This window comes from Polistes fuscatus, unplaced genomic scaffold, assembly GCF_010416935.1.
Source record: "Polistes fuscatus isolate 324 unplaced genomic scaffold, CU_Pfus_HIC Scaffold8, whole genome shotgun sequence".
NCBI lineage: Eukaryota > Metazoa > Arthropoda > Insecta > Hymenoptera > Vespidae > Polistes > Polistes fuscatus.
The window spans coordinates 6,032,258-6,055,608 of NW_025113162.1; the positions used below are offsets into that span (position 1 = coordinate 6,032,258).

General features: G+C 35.9%; 1 protein-coding gene across 24 annotated transcripts in view; it reads right to left on the minus strand.

Annotated features, from left to right (window-relative positions):
- Positions 1-23,351, minus strand: part of LOC122524814 (uncharacterized protein CG43867) — a 134,726-nt gene that overhangs the window by 44,868 nt on the left and 66,507 nt on the right. For 3 of the 24 annotated variants that reach the window (XM_043647284.1, XM_043647280.1, XM_043647279.1), the window contains exon 1: positions 6,520-6,648. The exons of 17 other annotated variants lie outside the window; for them this stretch is intronic. The gene's annotated coding sequence lies outside the window, so the exon portion shown is untranslated. Of the gene's footprint in view, positions 1-6,490; positions 6,649-23,351 lie in introns of those variants that run through there. 4 more of the 24 variants (XM_043647281.1, XM_043647277.1, XM_043647278.1 and 1 more) reach the window with 2 other exon arrangements.

Consider the following 23,351-nt stretch of genomic DNA (forward strand, 5'->3'; position numbering starts at 1 on the left):
TATAAACTAATACGAAGTACAACACGAAGAAAGAGATGCTCTCTCTCTCTCTCTCTCTCTGACTATTTTTAAATTTTTTTGTTCAACTTTGTTTTCGTCTTATGCTTCGCTAGAGAAGACAGAAGCTCATTCGAGCGCGAGGGTGGTTACGAGGGTGGTTGGTTGTACGCGCGTGCTGCACACACGAGAGGGTGCAACTATTTCGAGAAGAATATATTTTTAAGTCGGCCGTTCGAGCGCAAGTTTCCTCCTCCTCCTACTCCTCCTACTCCTCCTCCTCTTTTTTCTACTCTTTTTTTATGTTTTGTTTCGTTTTATTTTTCTTTCCTTCAAAGAAAAAGAAAGAGAAACGCATTTCCTGCGCATCCTCTTTCTTTTTCTCTCGATATGCTCATGGGACGACATAGAAATACAAAGTAGTCACGAATGAGATTGAGGAAGAAGAAAATGCACCGGGTGTATCCTTTCTCTCTCTTTCTCTCTCTCTCTCACTCTTTTTTTTTTCTTTTTTTTTACTTCAATACACTCGGTTATTGTCAACTAATTGAGCAAGTTATTTCAAAGAAAGTCCATTCAACCACCCCTTTTCCTCTAAAATCTCCTTTCATCTTCTATCTTTTCTATCCCTACTTTCTTTTTCTTTTTTCTTCGAATTATCTAAATAGTATACGCGTGATAATTGTTTAACGGTCATATTATTTATTTGATCCGTATTATTATTGTATTAATATGTCATTTCAAATGATAATAATTAAATTAGTAATATTATTAATAAATAATATCCACACGAACTACGCGTTTTGTAAAATATGAATAATAATTTGTCAATATTCTATGAATAAAAACTACCACCCGTGTATAGATATTTTACTAATAAAAATGAAATCGTAGAAAATATCGTACACCTCCCCAGAAATAAAAGACAATATTAAAAAAAAAAAAAGAAGATTCCCTAAAAGTTCTAACGACTCTTAACTAATCTTACAAATTTAATGACTCATTTACGTAAACTTTTGGAAAACTTTAGTGTCAACTTAATTAGGAGGAACGTTTGAAGAGTATAAAAGAGGAGGGGGTGAGGGAGTAAGGGGGGGTAGGTTAGGATTTTCCTACCTTTCCTTTGGAAAATGTCTACCTGTTAGTTTCGTTTATCTAAAATAAAGATAGAAAAGTTCTAAGACGTGGGAAGGTCCCGACACAAATATTTGTCCGGTTTAAAAAGATTGTTCCCTTTTAACGCGTGTCTGGGTAGTATCTTCGGCGTATCTATAAAAGAAACGTCGTCGTCGTCGTCGTCGTCGTTGACGTTTAAAGAACGCTCGTTAATCCGTAGGACGACCGGCTATAAATCCTGTCTGAAATAAAATGCAAATTTTTTTCCCCACCCCGCACCCCCGGCGCAGGTTATTTAATTACCATGGCTGGACCATGGCTAAGGGTTGTTTCGACGTAAACGTTAATACTTTTCCTTCCCTAGCTAGCAATTCTTTTTTATTCTTCTTCTTCTTCTTCTTCTACTTTTAATTTTTCCCTTTCCAAGTTTTCAGAAACATTTCTAACGATCGTGGGTATAATTTTCATAGAAAAATAAAAAAAAAATATCTAAAATATCTAATATATAGTGTATCAAATAAATTACCGGTAAAGTTTCGGCTGACAGGGCAACCCAAAAGAAAGAAAGAAAAAAAGAAAGAAAGAAGGAAAGAAAAAGAATAATAGGAAGAGAATCAAGAAAAAGATAAAGAAAGAGAATGAGGCAGCTATTTGTTCTTTCTCCTCGTTATACTATCTACTCCAAGATAACCCGAGGCGTTTCGTGGTCCATGCTTTTTGGGAACTCACTTTCGCCATTTCAACGCTAAATATTGATACGAGAATCGACTTGTTTGCGATCAAACAGAACGCGCCAAATGAGAAGCTTGAGACAACAACTAATTCAAATATACTTACATATACACTTATACGTATTTAACATAATCTCTGAATAATAATAAATGACAATTTTAAAAAATATTCAACGAACTTGACTACGTTGAATTACTAGTTTACGTCAGATCATAAAAATCAAACAACGATGGGCATGGTTGATAAAACGAATGGATAACCCGTTTGTAAAAATAAAAAATAAGAAACAAAAATCATTTACTGTTGACTTCAGGAAAATAATAAAAAGACGCGACCTTTTTAGGATAGTACCGGATAAGTATGAGAAAGTGTTCGCATAGAATTAATTGGAATCCGTAAAAGAAGAATAGAATAATTAGATAAAAAATATCAAAAATATGTGACAGTATATATTCAAGTATAGTTGCATATTAAAACACGAACGTATACATACACGATCGATAAATTTTGACAATCTATTTATCTACAAATAATTCCCATTAATCGAGACAAATAAATAAATAAATTGAAGAGATAAATTTCATTTATTTGAACGTAGATTCGTATCGTTGCGATGTGTCAAACGAAAAATATCGATTCGTTTGAACGTATCTTTCAAAAGAGAGAAAGAAGAGAGACAGAATAACGTATTGCTAAAGGTGTCGCGAAATTGTGATAGTTGTGTGATAGTAAATGGTAATAATATTAGTAACAGTAGTAGTAGTGTAGTAAAAGCTTGCTTGCTTCCTCTTTATCGAGTTGGAGGGACGTTCGTTCGTTCGTTCGTTCGTTCGTTCGTTCGTTCGAGTGGTTCGACGAACGAAGCGTCGTACACTTTATCTCGATACCATGATCAAAGCTTAATTGAAAAAGGGCTGGATCCCCAATGGAAACTGATACTACTCGAATACGATCAACACGGATATGCCGGTTTGCTTTTTTTCCACCACCTTTCGCGAACATTCGATCAAATGCAAATATAGGTTATCATCATCCTACTCCTACCCCTCCCCCCTCCTACTCCTCTTTCTCTTACTTTTACTTCTACTTCTACTACCCATCCTCCACCTCTTTCTCTTCCTATATCTCCGCTATTATTTTTTTTGTCTATCTATATCCTTTTATCTCTCTCTCTTATTCGTACAAAATCATTCGACTACAAAATTAAACTTAAATCGATATGCACGGTCAAACGATTCTCTATTTTTCTATACGCCCTCCTCCTCCTCCTCCTCCTCTTCTTCCACCTTCGCTCACTTTGTTCGTCTACCAAAAATAAACAACAACGAGCAGAATAATTTAACGAGTTTTCGTTATTCGCAAAACTTTACCCCCTTCCCCGATTCTTCTTTCAAAAGGGTAGTAGGTAGTACCCGTATTTATTTGTTTCGTGTATCAAAATGCGTTGTACGAAGTGTTACGAATCTACGTTCGTATTTTTAGGGGGGTTTGTTTTGTTTTTTTTTTGGAATTCGAAACGTTGTATTAATAGATTAAACGGGGGAACGAGGAGTGGATCAATTTTTTGTTCTCCTTTCTTTTCTTTTTTTTCATTTCATCGTAAATTTCGTTCCCGATGTAAATAATTTTGAAAAATCGTATCGAAAATTCTGCGTTGTCGATCGTGTAGCAAATAAAAAAAAAAAAAAAGAAAATAAAGGATAAAAAAAAATGGCGCGCAATGGGATAGAAAAGTAACAACGGCCATACGCAACCTGTGGATTCGTTTGGGTGTCGAAAGATTAAAGGATCCGCGTAATGTGCTTATTAGTGGATGGATTTAAAGCGAAAACCAGACGCGTGTTCGCCGACTATCCTCCATTACATGTTCATCCCCCTCCCCCTACCTACTACCCTCTACCCTCAACCCCCATTTCCAATCTCCAATCCCCAATCCCCTATCCCCTATCCCCCCCGTTTCCCCGTCTAGTTAGCTAGCTAGCTAGCTAGCTAGCAATCTATCTATCTATCTCTCTTTATCTACAATTATACATTTCAACGAATTTTGTTTGATAGAAATATCGTTCGAACGAACGACCGATAATCCTATCAGATACGTCCAATCGAAATCATTTAAAGGTCCTCGTACGAACGTTTTAATAAATATATTACACGTAACTATATATATATATATATATAGTTTATATATATATATATATATATATTATATATATATATATAGAGAGAGAGAGAGAGAGATAATAGATATAAATTGTGAAAGATAAAAGAGAGAACGAAATAAATAAATAAAGAAACAAAGTAGGATGATACAGAAATATATAATATAATAATAATAATAATAATAATAATGATCACACACACGGACATACACACAGAATGAAATTGATACATCGAGAAGTAACTTAATTTTTGTCGTCTCGTTTTCATTAATTTTTTGTTTTCTTTCTACCTTCGTCTCTATTTTCACTTACGTTAAACACGCGGGAAAAAGTTGAGACGAAAAGTTTTCGAATTATTTTGTAAACGTGTAAAATGAATTTTTTCAATCGAAAGAAAGAAAAAATGAATAATTGTTTCTACGTTGTGGGATCCAAAAGATTTTTTCCAACTCGTTCGCGTATAAGAAATAATAATTTTCACGCGTTACTCTCGTATCAACGTTAATGTAATTATATTACACGTTGCAAGGTACAATCCCTTATTATAATCCCGAATTATAGAAGATAAATAAATAAAATAATTATAAGAAAAAGAAAAAAAAAAGAAAATAAACCGATACGTCAACAAAAGCGTAACCTTATTGTTTTTCTATTTCGTTCTTATTTAACTTCTCTCCTCGCATACATAAATTATATACGTCATAGATAATGCACGTGATATCAAGGTGCAAAACAAAAGCGAACAAACCGATACTCTTTGTTCTCGTTGTTCTAACAAAAACATATACAACCTCCTAGAATATTGCTCTCTCTCTCTCTTTCTCTTTTTTTTTATCTCGTTTCGTGTCCTCCTTTTCTTTGCTAATTGGCAAGAGATTTTAGCGAAGAACAATTAATTGCTCGACTAAGAAATGGCGAGATAGAAAGAAGCAGGTAAACAGAAGGGGGAGAGAAAGAGAAAGAGAGAAAGAGAGAGAGAAAGAGAGAAAGAGAGAGAGATCCTTTGATTTTTCCCATTTGGTTTTACACCGTTTACCTGCTAATTAGTATCGCCGTTTGAAAGAGCCTGCTAATTACCTGCCACACCAACGAACCAAAGAAAGAAAGAAAGAAACAAAGAAAGAAAGTTAGGCAAAGTGAGAAAAAGAGTGAGAGAGAGAGAGAGAGAAATACGATCGTTTTGCGATGTGCGTCTCGATCTACTACGAAGAAATGCGATTCAGTGTCGTTCTCCTATTGCGAATGAGAGAGAGAGAGAGAGAAGGAAGATAAAAGAAAATAGAGAACGAAGCCAATGGAATATTCAGAGAGTAGAGGAGTAAAGAAAAAGAAGAAATGGGGTGAAGAGGAGGAGGAGGAGGGAGAAGAAGAGTGTATAGTCAACGAATCGACAACGACATTGTTTACTTCCGGTGCATCGAGCTTCGGATTTTGAATAAGCGCGATTAAAGCTCGTGGGGATTTCTACCTTTATTTCTTCCCTCTTTCGCTATCTTTTTCTATCTATTACGAATTCCCCTTTAATGTAGAATAATTAATTTTTCTTATCTGTGGAAATGAATTGTTGTTCTCGCAAAACTAACTCGTTTTACGGTTGATCTAGTTTTTTTGTTTTGTTTTGTTTTTTGTTTTTTTTTGTAATGATATATATCATTTAATTTTATATACGAACAAGTTTTTAATGAAATAAATTATATATATTTAAAAACAATATTTGATCTTTTAAATATATAGAACGAAATAATATAAAGATTAATAATGAAACATATTAGTATAAAATAATTTAACGTGAATTTAAGACGACGACGACGACGATGATGACGACGATACAACAAAATAAACAAATAACAAATGGTAAAATAATAAAGGAGGTTAAAAAGAAAAGAGACAAAAATTTTATCTAATATTCCCCCACTCGTCACTCGTTAATTGAAAACAGAATGACACTTAACATAAGTAAACAAAGATACATTTATATTCGCGTCTATCGAATAAGAAAAATGTTTTATTCGAAAGGAAATGATAATAATCCCGTTATCGCACAACAACAACAACAACAACAACAAAGATAACACTAACAATCAGTAAACAAACAAATACAAAAAAACATATAGATATCATTGTTAACGAACTGTAATCTAAAAAAAAAAAAAACAGGCAGCCAACAAAATCGATCGAAGTTAAATCCCCTAAATTTTCAGATATAAAATCGAATAATATTTCATTTAACGAAATTAAAATAAACGTGTCGACTCGACAAAGACCAAAAAAGAAAAAAAATCCGCGAACGAAATAATTACTATTAAATGATGGACGACAGTGTTGACGTAGCTAAATGCTAGAACTAGTATTAAAAATGTATTACAAGAACTAGATAAAAAAAAACAAAAGAAACAAAAAGTAAATATTAATAAAAAGGAACAATAATAATAATAATAAAAATAAAAATAAAGAGAAAAAAAAAGAGAAACAAAAAAAAAACAAACAAATAGGAAGAGCGTGTGTTTCTAACAACTCTCGAAAGGTAGATGCGTAGAGATGTGTGTTTGTGTTTCCCGGAGGTCGTTGGTTGTGTGTCACGTCAAAGAGAGGTACTGCTCCGGTCGCGGTTCACGGGCCACTGAGAGGAAAAGAGAACTAGCGTCCCCTCTTTGGCTCCAGCTTCGAGTCGCCTCGACAAGCTTCGTCGACACCACGCCGACTCGATTTTACTCCCCCCATTTACCTCCCCCTCTTTTCCCTATCCCTATCCCTATCCCTATCCCAGTTCCCGTCCCTTTACGCCCCTTACAATCCAACACACGTATTTTACTTAGGTGTATTACACGTATACACGAGCCACCAACATCATCAACACGGTAACGTAAGTCACGCGCATTGAGCGTAACTATAGCAAATACAGAAAAAGAATTAAAAATCTACCCTTTATCATGGTCACCACCACTACACCACTACCATCACTATTACTACTACTACTACTATTATTCGTGTAGAAAAGGCTATTATGACTATTATTCTTTCACCAGTATCAATGACGATATTCCCTTTGAACGTTTTTATTCGTGATCGACTGCTATCTAGTTTTTTTTTTTCTTTTTTTCTATTGTTCGTAGTCTCTCACTCGTATCCCTTTCCTAACGAAAGTATATATATATATATATATATAGTATATTATATTATTGTCTTGTCTATTTTTTTCTCCTCTTTTAAATTAATCGATTATCTACAATAACTTCGTTCAATCTCGCGGAAATGCATATATCGTTTCTTTTTAATAGAAAAAAAAAAATAATATATATATATATATATATTAAATAAATACAATCGAATATGGTACGAGTTTGTATAATAAAACAACACACATCATGTTGATCTTGATCCTTTCCAAACGTCATTGCGACAAACAGCTTTCTCTTCTCCTCTCTCTCTCTCTTTCTCTCTCTTTTTATCTTTCTCTTTCTCTTGGTATTATTCCGGGACGGATCGAAGCTCGAAAGCTTCGAAAGACCTATGTCCTCGACCTTGAATGCAAGAACATACTCGCGATACACGGCCTTCAAGTTCGATCGACCACGACACGTCTCTTTTTCACGTCTTGTTTTAACTTTCAACGAATACGCGTTAGCAGTAATAGGTCTACGACAAACCGATAATAAAACTTCAACTCTTATCGATTTCACCTATTCGTTTTACGTTATTTTCTTCCTTTTCTTATTCCTTTTTTGTTTATTTAATCCTGGCTTCGATTCATACGACGACAACGATAATAACTTTCGTTAATATAAGGTATTGGATATATTACTACTCTACACAAATACTTGCTTATCTACATACATACATACATACGTTTAATTTGCCATAGAATTTTCACTTTAGAAAATCCTTCTTCTTCTTCTTCTTCTTCTTCTTCATCTTCTTTTTCCTATTTCTTTTATTTATCGTCATTTTCTTTTAAAAACGTTAAAATGTCGTAAACGTTAAATAGAAATCGAGAGAAGGTCGCGAGCTAAATTTATCGCTAAAACATGACGCGAACTTTAGCAACAAGTGTCCGGTGGTGCTAGTGCCGCACTGTATTTCTCCTTCCTTACACTCCCCCTCCTCCTCCACCACCTCCTCCTCCACGTCTTCCTCATTCTGCTACACCATCTTCACTTTCTTCCAGTAGTAGTAGTAGTCACTAATAACATTACGAATCGTCGTAGTTTCTCGTACGCTCCTTCGCATTTCTAATGGCTATCGTTTCTACTATTGTTTTTCTATTTCTATTATTTTTTTTCATTTTTATTACGAACGATAATAAGAATCCTTGTTTTAGTCGTGCATAATTATTATGAGAGATACGCGACTTTATTTTTTATTTTGTTTTTTTCCCTCCTATCGAAGGATAGGGGTAGAAACAAAGGAAAAAAAAAAGGCTAATTTAGAATCCACATGGAAAGAACGTCAACGTTAATGACGTAGATGACGGCAGAGACGAAATACTGTCTCGTGGTTTTTTTGGCTTGGAAATGACTACAGGAATGTGGAAACGGGAAATTTGCCAAATCCTTATACGGGAACGAGACTTCGGGCTCATTCGCGTGCGAATTGCATCTCCTCTTCCTCCTCCTCCTTCTCTTCTTCTTCTCCCTTCTCCTTCTCCTTTTGAATTCAAAATCGTTCTGTAATTTCCTACTCTCTTTTAATTCGTTCGTTTTTCTTTTTAATCGCTTGAAAATAATTATATCATATTAGTAATTAACACTAAACGTATTCCAGGTTTAAATATACCTATTTCGTCTTCAAAAATAATATATATGTATAGAAAAGAAAATATAATATTTATGCAATAAGAATACTTGATTGACTAAAAAGTATTATAACTCGTACATGATTATGTTAAACATACAAAATTAATATATATATGTAAAATGCGAACACCTCCAAGCTAAACTTAAATAGGCGTTCATGAGGAGATTGAACGGTGGGCGCTGGATAGCTCAATTGGTTAAAGAGCAGTCGCACGGAAAGCGGAAAATCCGGGTTCGAGTCCCGGTCCAGTCAGTCCAACGGCCCAATTTTTTTCACGAATCCTACATATATATATAGGTCCTGCAATTATTTATCAATTCAAATAAAAGTGTCCAATTGGAATAAACATAGTAAAATAAATTGAAAAGATTCGATTCGAAGTTCAGTGTTAAGAACCCAACTTTTCATGAGGTTTCGAGAGCAACCTTGTAAACTTCCCATTCGAATGGTCGAATGCGTTTTCTATCGTTGCGAAAATACACGTTTTCAAACTGAGGACAAGAGAAACGCATTCGTTGGTCGTCTGTCATGCTTTTCACATTGCACGAAAGGAAAGAAAGAAGGTTAGATGATAGACGACAAGTCCGAGTTAACCGAGTAGGTTTGGGTATCAGAGTAGACGACGTGTTAGAACCGAAAGAACCCGCGAGTTTGCTCTTCAAGTGTCGTTTTACGCTCGAAGGTAACGGCACCACTGAAGAAAGCGAGCACGTAGGTGTACATATGTGTATATATGTACATATATACATACATAACACACACCTCTAACAGGATTTACACAAACATATATTTCTTCCCCAATGCGATGACAACCTTGAATAATAGAAGAAGAAAAAGAAGAAGAAGAAAAAGAAGAAATGCGAGGATTAGTATTATAATACTTTTAAACATCGTGATAAAGTATAAGTTATACGAACTTTGTGATAGGTCAACTGAGATAAAGAGAAATAAATTCACCTTTTTCCAAGCCCACATAATTTCTTCGTTTGTACTGTAATTGAGTGAGTAAGTAAGTAAATGAGCGGTATAATATCGTATAAAAAGAAAAAGGAAGAAAAAAATCAAGAAAAGATTAGATACGATTTACGATTGAGTAAAGTTTGAATAAAACACCGTAGGAACTCTTTAGGGGTGATTAATCGATCCGATACGTTAATTAACTTACGAACTGACGTGCTTTCATTATTACCCGGGAGGGTTCTCACGCGGGAAACGACTATGCCAGGAATTTTAGTGAAATTCCAGCTGCCCGTTAGGCTCGTGTCGTGAATTTTGAAAGACTCGTGACAACGTCAGTGAGAGAGAGAGAGAGAGATAGAATGAATGTGTTAGTGCGAGTGAGACCGTATGAAACCTCTAATTTACGCCGAGTTCGATAAAGCCACGATGAATTCCATAGTTGATTGTTCGAATTCAAGAGGAAGAGTTAAAGTTCCTTTCTAATATGTTAAAAAGGATATTTTAACGAAGAAAAAGACGAACAAATGAAAATGATAAAAAAAAAGAAAAACAGGTAGAGCAAAATCGTTTTCAGTTTGGGAAAATAGGAAGGTAGCGAGTGGTATCCTTTAGGTTTGGTCCTTTAAAGTTGCCCTAAGTGGATTTTCGACTGGAATCAGCGATAAACTCGGGGTGGAACGAAGTAGAATCTTCCCTTCTATACTCTATACTATACTTTCTTTTTTTCTCATTCTCATTCTCATCCTAAGTTCGTATCCTTTTGCTCGCTCGAAGAATAAGTCGCGGCGGACTGACTGACTCTACTTCTCGACAAACAAAATCAATATTTAATTTTACGGACTTTTGTCGTGCTCTGACAGGTAAAGAAGCAGCAGTAATAAAGGAAGAAAAGAAGGAATAAGGATAAAAAGAGAGAGAGAAAGGAAGGAAGGAAGGAAGGAAGGAAGGAAGGAAAGGGAATGTCGGAGACTCCTTTCGAATCTTCAAAACTCGATAAGGCTTCTGAAAATCGAGCTTCTCAAAGTCCTCCTCCTCCTCCTCCTCCACCTTCTCTTACTTCTTTTCCTCTTTTCGAGAGGGTTGCTATCGTAGCACGCATTTATAAAAATGCACGAGTTCCTCTAGTGGACTTTGAAAAGCATTTCTACGCACTTACATTCACATTTTTTCCTTACCTTCCTTCCTACCTTTCTACCTTTCTACCTTTCTACCTTTCTCTCTCATCGTTTTTAAAATTATATATTATTTATAATAAGATTATAATACACATTTACATATTAAATAAATATATAATTTATATATCAAAGATAATATAAATTTCTTATATTTCAAAATACATATTTTTCTTTTTTTTTTGTTCGAGAATATAATTTACATATTTTAAATTTATATTTGAAAAAGAAGAAAAAATAATAAATAATTGCCAAATAATATTTGTCAGGGTACTTTTTCTCCCACGGTACGCGAAAAAAATTAACAAAAATAAAAAAAAAGCAACAAACAAGCATCCAGACTCGTATATAGCAAATACTAATTGGACTTGTGCACTCCCAACGATTTCTCGATGATAACTGCTATTCGATATGTATATGTATATGTATACACGTATACGCATATATATATATCTATATTCAGGTAATAATGGTTCAATTACGGGGGCACGATCGAAACGTAATAAAGGCCGAAACGTTACGATAACCATTATCCTTTATCACCGTTGTCGTCGTCGTAGTCGTCATCGTCCTCCCCCCCTTCCTCCACTTCCTCCTCCTCCTTTCATCGTACTACTACTCCTCCCTATTCTGTTTGTTATTTTCGTTATAAACTAAATAACATGTGGACACATGCGTACTTGATAAAATTGACTCCGTTTAAAACAAACGATATTGAAATCTCGTATATAGACATTTTTCATCAAACTTTTTCTACGTTTCTCTTTTGTTTTGTTTTTTGTTTTGTTTTGTTTATAACACACCTCCCCGTTCCTATCGCTAGTAACCCTACACTACACCCCCTTTCGCGATGATATTGCACGCGATTCGTTTCGTCGACATTCGAAAACGAAAGTAATATTCGTTCCTGTTGGTATTAATTTTATCGATTAAAGTCACGGAAATGAAGGTTTCCCCCTTCCCCACCCTTTCTCTCTGTTATCGTTTCACTTTTATTCAATTTTTTATTTATTTGTATTTTTCTATGGGAACTTTTACTCCCTTTCTCCTCCCCCCCTCTCTCTTTCTCTTTGATTTTTAATTTTCGTTTACTTTTTATTCGCGCTTAAAGAGAAAGAGAACAAACGAACAAGGTTGTAAAGTTTTTTTACGGTTGAAATTAACGAAGGGTAGAAGGGTAGAAGGAAGGAAGAAGAAAAAGAACAAGAAAAAAAAGAGAAAAAAAAAAAAGAAAGAAAGACAGAAAGTGTAAGAAAGAGAGGTTCGCGTTCGCGAGGGCTTGGAAAAAAATATATCGCCTAGGGTAGCCTTTTAATTGCGAACTTTAATGAAATTTAATAACTAAGGAAATCTGTCTTAGGAAAAACGGTACGGGGTTCTCGATTAATACGCTAGATAAATATAATAGTTGTGTTATGATAGGATAAAGAGAAAGGTAAGGTAAAAAAAAAAAGGGGGAAAGAAAGAAAGAAGAAAAAAAAGAAAAGGAAAAGAAAAAGGTGGAAGGAAGAAAAAACGCAGAATCCTCTTTCCACTGGTGAAGTAGTAGGGGAAAAAAAAAAAAAGAAAAAAAAAAGTTAATTCGAAAAAGCAACGGGATAACGATAAAATGTTTTTGATAAGAACGAAGCTTGATATTTATCCGAGTAAACTCGAGGAAAAATAAGAAAGGAATATAAGAACTGACGGAAAAGACGAGAAGGTAATCGAAGAAAAGGTAATCGAGGAGAAGGAGGAGGAGGAGGAGGAGGAAAAGGGGGGAAGGAAAATGACATACATAAAAAAATAGGTAAACCTGAACGAGAGAATCTCGTGTTCCGTTCCAATTCGAAACACACGGAACTTCGTGTCGCGTAATTAGGGTGCGGTGTCATTAGCGTCATTAGTAGGATTCTCCTAAAACGTTAGTCGGTGCGATTAGCAAGACGTGATTTATTAGATAGACGAACTCGAGTAAATGCTCTTCTATAATAGACACTATATATATATAAATGTACTATAATAGAACTTACGTTGTCCATTAAAGCGTACGCAAAATTACATGAAAATGTATTTAAACGAGTGTAATCGGTTCGTTCGTAATTAACGAATTCGATTATCACGATAGAGTACCCAACAGTCCAATCACGTGGCTCCGATCCTATAACCTTTAATGAACAATGATAAAATAAAAAGGATTTTAAATAACGTTGCGATTAATCTCCTTATAAAACAAAAACAAAAATAAAACTAATAAGTAGGGGAAGAATGAAAGAAGATTAAGAAATGGGGTTTTAATTTGTTGGATCGCGATTCGTACGAATTTATTTCAATATAAAATCGTATCTATTTATTTTTACCCCCCCCCCACTCCCTCCTTGCTACAATACGAATACTGTTATCAAGGATAATAAAATGATTTCCATTCGGATAAATTCAGATTCAGTTTGAATTTTGGTACAGGTACAGGTACACCGTTTGTTAAAGAAGCGTATTATTCATGGTTCACGTTTGAGTTATGTGTTTCCTCATTTTTCGAGCTCGGATTATTATTATTACCCTTTGCTCGTTCATCCGACGACGACAACGGTGACGCTGACGACGACGACGACGACGACGACGACGACGACGACGACGATGATGACGACAACGACGTTGGTACTACTCCGATCCTCGTTTTTAACGACGTGTCGTATGAAAAACGTCAGCGAGATATCCCCGTACAAAAGGAGAGAAAGAGATTTAATTGGAAATGTCCATTACACTGTTGGACGAGACACAGAGACATAATTATATACTTGTTTAGCTTACGAAAAAGGATTCTTCTTCCTCTTGTTATCAAAGAGAAACCTCTTATAACAAAAAAAAAAGAAAAAAAAAAGAAAATGATATTAAAAAGATAGAAAAATTTATGATTTTAATTTGAGAGTCTTACGCAAAGAAGTTTCAAAGGATTCTGAATATCGTAATTCTAATTAAATATTTATAAAAATATGTCGGTAATGAATTTGATTAAAAAACAAAAATATATATAAAATATTTACTTCGTTATTTATTTTATAGATATAAATAATTTTAATACGAAAAAAAGTGATATAATTAATGATTTTAATGTAACAGTTACTCGGAATAGAAAGTGGGTACTACAATATGGAAAATAATTATCTGTAAATGTGCCAATAATTATGACAGTTGATTAAATCGACAAAATATTAATAATTTGTTTTACCATATATATATATTTGATACTATAAATAAATTCAATATGAAAAATAAATGATAAAATAAATTGTAATTCTTGTTATAAATACAAGATAAATATACACATTAATAAAATACATTCTAATTCCTCAAATATATAAAACGGAGTCTCCTAACGACAAGGGTAGGTGGAGAAGGGAGAAGGAGGGGTTTGAGAATCGATTGTTCGCGTCACAAATCAATGAAATTAATGATGGTTGTGGGTTGATATAGCTTATGTGTATTGGCATTCCTTCATGCGTGCCAGGATCGTCATTGTTCTCCGTTGCTCTACGACTTGACGCAGAATCCTGCACACTCCCTCTCTCGAATTTTGATTGAGGAGGACATCGAAACCCCTTTCCGTTTACAGGGACAACTATTTCTCAACTACACAATCGGTTCGTTGTCGCGTCGCTTTTTAAACTTTTCATACGATTCTCTCCTATTCTCTCTCTTTGAAAAAAGGAAGGAATCAATGGGGTTCGTTTACGAACCCTGCTAGGAAGTGAAAAAAAAAAATCAAAAAAATATTTTTTAAAATCACCAAATCACGCGTCGTTTCGAAATAACGAATACTCTCCGAACGTTCTACGTGCGAAATATTATACGAAATATTTGAACATACATATTTATAAGCAAAAAAAATAAATAAATAAAAGAAAGGAAGGAAGAAGAGAGAGAAAAAAAAGAAACAACGAGCCCCGCGGCGACGCGCCGAAAAAATTGAGCTAATAAAAATACAGTTAGAGTACTTTGATTGCATTTATTTTTTCTTTTTTTTTAACCTCTCTTTTTATTGTTTTCTATTTTCCCTCTTTTATTTCCTTTCTTTCTTTTTTTCTTTCTTCTTTTTTTCGATCGGTACTCTATATCTACCAACCAACCAACCAACCACGTGTCGAGGCAATATTTGACAAAACAAATCTGTAAATACTTTTGAACCGGGTTGCATCGATATTTGCGTTCGCTCTCGCGTAAAACGACCCCGTCGCTCGTCCTCCCCCTCTCCTCCTCCTCCCTCAACTATCGATCTCGTTCGTAATCGTTCGAGAATAAAACGACAAATGACGGAAACAATATGGAAATAACAAAAGGGATTATAAAACAAAACAAAAAAAACAAAAATATTATTCATAGGTTACCGTTTTAATCCGTGCAACGAAAGGGGGGGGTCAACGTTAACTAACTTTACCCGTTGATCCCTTCCAAAAATTCGTGAAGTAACAAAAAGAGAGAGAGAGAAAAAAAAAAGGAAGAGAATGAGAAATTTAGCAGGAAGCAGTAGGGGAAGGTTAGGTTGAAGAAAAAAATCTGAAAAATTTGAAATAACGCGGAGACAAAGAAAAAAGGGTCGTTCTCGGTATCCTCGTCCTTGTCCTCGTAGTAGTCCTAACCGGGTGATAAAAAGAGAAGAAAAGAAATGAATAATTCACGGATGAATATCGTGGCATTAAAGTTTCTCGCACGTTTCTACGTGCATGCGTGCGTGCGTGCGTGCGTGCGTTGTGTTGTGTGTAGTGTGGGGTGGGGTGGCGAGCTTTTCCTCCATTGGCGAAATGTAACCTCTTACCCTTTTCATGTCCTTCTGCTTTATCTCTTTTTTCTTTTTTTTTGCTTCTTCTTCTTCTTCTTTCCCATCCCGTCCTCCTGCTCCACGTCCTCCCTCCCTTCCTTCCTTCCCCCATCTTTGAAAGATTACGTGACGAGCTAAGCCAGTAGAGAAAACGTGCTACGTCGTCTCTAATAAAAATTGCATTCCAGGCTTAAGTTGTCGCGGCCACTGGGACTGGTTACGCTACTAACACACACACACTCTCGCACAGATATCTATGTTTGAGTAGAGTAGAGTGTTAGGGAAAAAGGTAACAAGGGTTGTGTTGGTAACGCCCTTTTTTGTAAACGTAAGTTAAGTTTAAAATCGTGTGGGTCAAATCTCTCGAGAATGTGTTCCTCTTCTTCTTCTTCTTCGTATTCTGGTTTCGTGTGTAAAGGTAAGGTAAGGAAGGAAGGAAGGAAAGGAGGGAGAGAGAGAGGGATGGATGTGTCTAGGAGAAACGGGAAATCCTGCTTTCCAATGACACGCCATCCGAGTCGGTACTAATCCGGACTAAGGAGGTTGGACGTCTGGATCGCAGACATTAATTCGATGCAGTCTCTCTTCTCCTATCTCTAAGAGCCACTCGAATCGCGACCCTCTCTCTCCCTTTCTCTCTCTCTCTTTCTGAGTTTACACCGCAAAACGATTCGCTTCGTGTGCTTTAAAAACTCTTCTACCACGCGACGGTTCTGATCCGACACGTTTCTTCTTCTTTTTTTTTTAAACTTTTCATTCCCGTCCAAATCCTATTTCCAAGAAGTCAAAAGACTCGCTATAATACTAACGCTGTTTGACATAGGATCCTTCTTTTTTCTATACGTGTATTTTCTTTCTTACGAAAGGAAAGAACACCTGGAGATTTCATGATCATCGTTTTTTGAATACATTCAAATAAGTTTACAATTTACGATTAACAAAAACACCCTCGTCGGGGTAATCGAAAATAATTGTAACGAAAGAAAAAGAAAAAACAAAGGTGAAAACAAATCGTATCATATAGGTGAGATTATCCCCTTCGCACTGCGTATCCTCTGTCAGAGGCATAAAAAATCTTCGAGGAAACCCACCACCTTCAACCCTCTACCGTGATGAAAGAAAAGACCGAAAAGACACCGCGCGGTTAGGAACGATCTGATGCTTATTCGAGCACACCAATGGGAAGTAGAGAGGCCAACGGGGAAATGGAACGCATCGTTTCGGTTTTGTTAAAGAGAAAGAGAGAGAGAGAGAGTATGATGAATTACCAGCAAACGCATCCATCACTGTCATAAACAGAAGCAAGTAGAGAGAGAAAGAGAGAAATAGAAGGCCGAGCATCGGGCGTGCCGTTGAAACCGTAAACTCTGTTTCCCCCTCCCCTCCTCCTACCCCACTTACACCCTACACCAGCCCAGAACTAACCCACTAGCTCGTCCAGTTCTCTATGTGCAATTCAAGCAAGCATTCTGCTCGTTCACTAAGATAATTACCTTTCCATTCTAATAATAACCGGTAAAGCATACCCGCTTACCGGTTCATTAAATATTATCTTCTGATTTTGACGCTTTCTCTCTATTTCGTTCTTTCTTACCAATGAAAAGGAAAGAGATAGAGAGAGGGAGAGAGAGAGAGAGAGAGAGGAACTTGCTCCGATTACGGACGGCAATCGTCGAGGATACGATCTGAATATGTAATAGGGTAGAATTCGGCTGGAAAGGATCCTCGGAATTAATTGTCACCTCGAGCGTTGCGACGAATTACACTCCGCTCGAACGGAGATGCAAATTTCACGAATGAACGCGATGGAGAGTGAGTGAGTGAGTGAATGAGCGAGTAAGAGAGAGAAAGGGCAAAAGTACTCCTCCTCCTCCTCTTACTTTTCCTTCCGAAGTAAACGAAGCAGAAAATTCGCGATATTATTTTGAGAAGCGTTTAAGAAAGAAAGTCTAACAGAATTTCAATGTTTCAAAGAAGACGTATAATAATAATAATAATAATATTAAGAATAAGAAGAAGAGTCAAATATGTTCGAGGTGTGAGTTAGTCGATTTAATTATAGCCAGACGATATCCGGTGATGTTCCATACTGCTGCTGCTGCTGCTGCAAACCCTGGTGCTGGTGCAAGCAAGCACGACATAAGAAATGTTACTGCCCCTTCAGCAGAAATTATCGAAGCTGCGAACGAGTAGAGTAAGTAGAGTAGGTAGGTAGGTAGGTAGCTAGGTAGGTAGGAAGGTAGGTAAGTTCGTTGGTTGGTACGGTTTAACGTTCGTCGTAAGATTTTAGCGGCTCTTCGCGAGAGTTAAGAGAGTTACGACTCCGGCTGGCATAACTTCTAAGATCAACCGTGCCCTGCAACAATCTTCCTACAAATACCTGAGGAAAAGAGAGAGAGAGAGAGAAGCAGAATACTCGGATAGATAGATACTTACCAACTACCGGTGTGAGTCAAGGAGAAAGATAAAACTATTCTCCATACCCTTACTGCTGGCTGACAATATGACCATAACGCCGTCGTCACTGTACGCGGATCTTGACTACTATTCCAGCTCTCTATTTTAATCCAGACACCGTCGTCTTCTTCTTCTTCTTCTTTCTCTTTCTATCTCGAGTACAGAAGGACGTACCGCGTTGAGCGTGAAACGAGGAGCCGAACGAATGGAGATTACACCAAAGGAGAGAATGAACTGCTCAGCTCGCATTGGAAGAACCCCAAGAAGATATAGGGAGTGAAACGCACAGTGAGAAAAGGGAGAAAGACGTAAAAGATGAGAGGAACTTAGGTTTAATTTTATAAATAGCGCTACCGGGAAGAAGCTTCTCATTCTCTCTCACTCTCACTCTCTCTCTCTTTCTCTCTCTTACGGTTAATAAGTCTCCAGCGTTAGAAAACACTTCCGAGCACCAATTGAAGTCCGCCGAAAGGAATATATAAGAGGGGAACGAAAATCCTCGAGTTCGTTCGTATCTATACTCTGTAGAATACGATTTGAAGCTTTGCAATTAGTCATCGAGCGACGTCTGAATTTTACCCCTGATTCATGACCTCCTACGTATACGTACGTACATACATATTATACACACACGCACGCACCTTTCTTTTTTTCTTTTTTAAATACCCAACACCATCACATTTTTGTTCTCATTTATTTATAATATCTTCTCTTGATGTAGGTATTCGAATTGTAGCATAGAAAATTATGAAATAGAAATGAAAAAGAAAGGTCAGGTCGCGTGTATTAACTGTATACATAGTAGCAGAGGGAGAGAGAGAGAGAGAGAAAATAAAAAAGAAGTAAAAGGTTAGGAAAGAGAGATGCAAGAGGGTGGTAGATTTTCACTTTACGATTCTCTAACCTAATCCACCTAAAGGTTGCTCGTAAGCATGGAAGTTCGTTCGTGACGAGTACGACGATTGGAGCCTCCTCTCTTTATTTCCTTCGACTATTTTTTTTTTCTTTTCTTTTCTTTTTCTCTCTCTCTTTCTCTTCTTAAGGTTTTCTTTCCTCAGTTCACCTACGAAACGCGACTCGGCGGCCGCAATTCGCAAAATGTCGCGCGGCCCGGCCCTATTTTGCATTCGCTTATTCACGGAACAACTTTGCTGCTCTTCTTCTCGGCCACATAACTACGACGAAAACTACGAAGAAGGTTGAGGGAAAGGGGAAGGGCTTCGTTCACTTATTCTTATTTCCCTTATATATATATATATATTCAACGTACTATGAAACTTTACGACGAAGTTCGTAGCACGGAATTATCAAATAATATTTCATTAGAAATGCGGCTTAATAATAAAATGAATAGGATTCACGTTTTTCATTTTGGTCCGAGGGTTTTGACAAGTTGCGAGGAAAGATCATAAAGAAAATCGAATTATTTAATAACAGTTGGGAAACTTATGAGAAAGATAGGGAGAGAGAGAAGTGTAGATTACAAAATTTAAGATACACCTTGCTGATTTTTGAAACGATAAATGAATCTTTTTTAATTACAGATCTATTTTTCCTATAAGTAATAATAATTATTATTATCATTGAAATATATCATTAATATAAAAATTGTATTATGCATCAATATAATAATAGATAATACAATAAATGTAACAATTATGTACAATTAAATTTATGTAAAGTATATTAATCATTATATTTTGTAATATTATAAATGTACGTATATATATAGTTATAGAAATAAAAATAATTTTAAAAATGAAAAAAAGAAATATCAAATATACATCGACAAGGTTGAACATTTTTGAGCTTAATTTTCTGTTCTTTTTCAATTAAAAATTTACTTTTACGTTTCTATATAATCTTAAGATGTTTTAAATCCGATTCTCGTATACCCGTGTATATATATATATCAAATAGAAAAAGATAGATTGGATTATCAAGGATGGTAATTTAAGTATAGTATAAAACCTAACGATCTAGCTTATTTCCTCGTTTTCTTTTCTCCTAATGGGGGTATCTAACCGCAACATTCCAATTACTTCACTGAATGGAAAATATCTAAGAGAACGGATACTATAGATTTCAGATAAAATCGTAGATTGTGCAGAGAAGAGCAAAAGGGTTAGTTGTGGTGGTAAAAGAAAAGAAAAGAAAAAAGAAGAAGAAGAAGAAGAAGACGATGACGAAGAAGAAGAAGAGGAAGAAAAAGAAGAAAAGTCGTTTTTTTAAGTTCTCCAGTTAATTGTACTTTTTCGTTCTCACTCTCGGGTAAAAGCACTAGTGGCAAAAAAAAAGAAAAAGTAAGATAAAAGCAACACAAGGCAAACGCGTACCCTCCCCCCCTCCCTCCCACGGTTACTGGCTTCTCTTCTTCTAATTGAAATTCTTCGCGGCGAGCACGAGAGTTAGCGGGTTGCTCGATTTAAAAGAACAAAAAAAGAAAGTACGAAAAGAAGGGCGAGAAATTGAAAGGTGCGACCGCGGAAGTGGAAGTAAACACGATTCGAAAAACCCTTTCCCTTTTTTTCTTTCTTTTTTTTCTATTCTCATTAGTCTCACCACAGACGACGGACACTAGCATAAATAATAATAATAATAATATCTACGCAAATGTGTCCACCCATGTGTACTAAAAAAACAAAACAATACGGAATCGATGGATACGAGAAAAAAAGGGGAGGGGGGGTTCGAAAGATTTCGCACGAACGTTACTTAATTGAACCAAAAAGACAGAATGAGTCCCACACGTATTTACTTACTTACTTACTTACTTATTTATTTACTGACATATACAAAGGTGTATTGGCGCACCTGTTCGGGTGCCAGAGAGTTTCCAGCATTGAATTAACTCCGAACAATATATCGCTGCCATTGTGTACCAAGCCGAGCGTTGAGCTTCTGCGCTTGGCTACTTCATTTATCAAGTTAAACAATGGACCACTTCGGGCCACCCCCACTCTTTCCCCATCCCACTCCCTCCCCCTTTCCCTTCCTCATTCTATTCTATCTCTTTCTCTTTCTCTTTCCACCGTCTCTCTTACAGCCCATAACCACGCACCTTCACGCCGCCGAAGGCTTACAGGGAAAATCTCTTTCTTGATGGTAAAGCCTTTCCCTTTCCCTTTTCCTTTTCACCCTCCTTCCTTTCATTTCTTCCCATCACCCCCATCATATCAAACCTGGATAAAACTCTGATTTTTTTGTTCTCGTCGCGAAACGTTTTATTAACCCTTCCCAATAGAAAAATTATCTCACCTATCTATCTAGTTTCTATTTCAAATATATTTTTCAAACGTATGATGTATCATTGATATTTGTTTGTTCTTTTTTTATTTTCTTATCGTATATGAAGAGACGACGAGCAAATAAAGAGTTATATTTTACGAAAAAGTTACTCATAAGTTGGACAACGGCCAAGGGGATGGTGGAAGGGGAGGAGGAGGAGGAGGAGGAAAAGTGTGTGCGAACGAGGTATCGAGTAACTTTCAATCCGAGCAAGTTCAATTAAACGGAAATAACCTAGGTTTGAAAATATAACGCGATAATACGACGCGCGACGTGAGTGGCAGACGAATTGATTTTTGAAATTGAATAACTATGTTATTATACTTTAATATTAAATTTAACGCAATTAAAATCTATTAACAGAGAGGATAATCATGATTTTAATTTGGTATAGAGAAATTCTACGAATTCGATATTTTATTGGCTTTAAATCAATCATATTTTCACGATAATAATTTAAATGATTAAAATTGTTTTATAATTATTATTCATATTTGTAACAATATTATCAACATTTCATTGTAAAATAAAACAATGATTTTTGTCAAAGATTGGATTATTTAAAATTGGTATGTTTAAACTATTGATAGATGTAGTGGTACCAAACCATAATCCCTTCTACGACACAACCATAACCACCACCATAACAACCCTCTACCAATCTGCCATGTCCAGTCTCGCTGCAAATGATTTAATGGGGGCCCACACCCGAAGATTCCTTCCTTGTTTATCGCATTTATGTCGATCGATTAAGATTTTACCTGCGGATCATTAAAGAGAAAAAAGAGAGAGAGAGAGAGAGAGAAAATAATAAAAAAGAAAAGAAAGAATAAATAAATAAAAAAATTAAATAGAAAAGTAGTCGACGAAAGAAAGCGTTCTCGATTATTGCGAGGAAACCACCAGTTACCAGATTAGAGAAAAAGATTTTCCCCTGGAGGAAGAAGAGAAGAGAAGAAAAGAGAAGAGAAGAGAAGAGAAAAGAAGAGAAGAGAAAGAGAAGAAGAAAAAGAAAAGGAGAAGAGAGAAATGGCAAGTAAGTTCTTCGTCTGAGATTTTTCTTAGGAAGATACTACAACGTGGTGGTGGTGATGGTGGTGGTGGTGGTGGTGGTGGTGATGGTGGTGATGGTGGTGGTGGTGGTGGTGATGGTGGTGATGGTGGTGGTGGTGGTGGTGGTGATGCATTCACTGCTCCAGGGGAATCTAACTCTCTAATCTCGTCGTTAAACGTACTACCATCTTTCGACTAACGTTTTCTTCTTCTTCTTTTCCTTCCTTCCTTCTTTCCTTCCTTCTCTTCTTCTTAATCGTTTTTTTTTTTTTATACTATTACTTTTAGGTGACTCCGAGAAATCAGTGTACCATCAACGATATACTTCCACGAACGTGAAATTTCGAGATATATAGCAGGGATAGTGTTTCGAACGATCGTATTTCCAGGAAAACGAATAGTTCATGAGAAAGCACAAAGCACCCTATTGTAAGTATTTAAATAAATACTCACTTTGTTCCCGTTTATAAATATTTCACGAATTTAATGGACAAATGATCGAGGATTTAGAATTAACGAAACACTACCACCAAACTCGGTCCAAAACTTTCAAACTAAGACAATTAACGATGGAATAATAATAATAATAATAATCATAATAATAATGAAGTTAGTTTAAAGATTACTTTCGAGTAGTTCGTGTTTCGTTTATAAATATTTTGATTTTCCGAATGAACACCACTACTCCTAACGTTTGCAAACTTTTGGCTTGGTAGTTTGGGTAGTTTTAGGAATACACACTCGAAGAGATTTTCTTTCGGACGGGAACAGAGAGTCTATAGTTTGAATCTAATGTTCTAATCTTACTGTTAGTATATATATATATAT